We start from the raw sequence: 514 nt of genomic DNA, 5'->3' as shown, positions 1-514 counted from the left end.
GGACGTCCGGCAGCGATTTTCAAGTTTCTTCGCGTTTTGATTACAGATTCACATGAGCGAGCCTTTTTCCCGCACCCATTGTATGAACTATATTTGTGTCACACTAGATCATCGTTCATTTGTATATATGCTTCGTGCGTGTAAATATCACAATGTCATATATAATAAAATTACGCCATTTGACTGAATTAAGCACATTGTAATGAATTCTCCCGGAATCGGAAATCAGCTCCCCGTTCGCAATTAGTATTTAACGAAACAATTCCATCCGTCTTACGCATACAAACACACACGAAACGAAAAGAAATACCTTTCTCGATAATTGATATTTTTTTCAACCAGAAAAACACGTTGTTCTAATTCCACATCTGATATGTGGAATATTATGTGTAGAAATATAATTTATTATTTGTATAAACATATCCCGATTTATCCGAGACGCCGCATGTACTCAGAATGGTAGAAAACGCACAGAATAGTCGATTCCGTCCGCCCTTGTTGACGATTCTATGAA

This window comes from Bombus huntii, chromosome 18 (assembly GCF_024542735.1).
Source record: "Bombus huntii isolate Logan2020A chromosome 18, iyBomHunt1.1, whole genome shotgun sequence".
Classification (NCBI taxonomy): domain Eukaryota; kingdom Metazoa; phylum Arthropoda; class Insecta; order Hymenoptera; family Apidae; genus Bombus; species Bombus huntii.
This window is presented reverse-complemented; position numbering follows the sequence as displayed.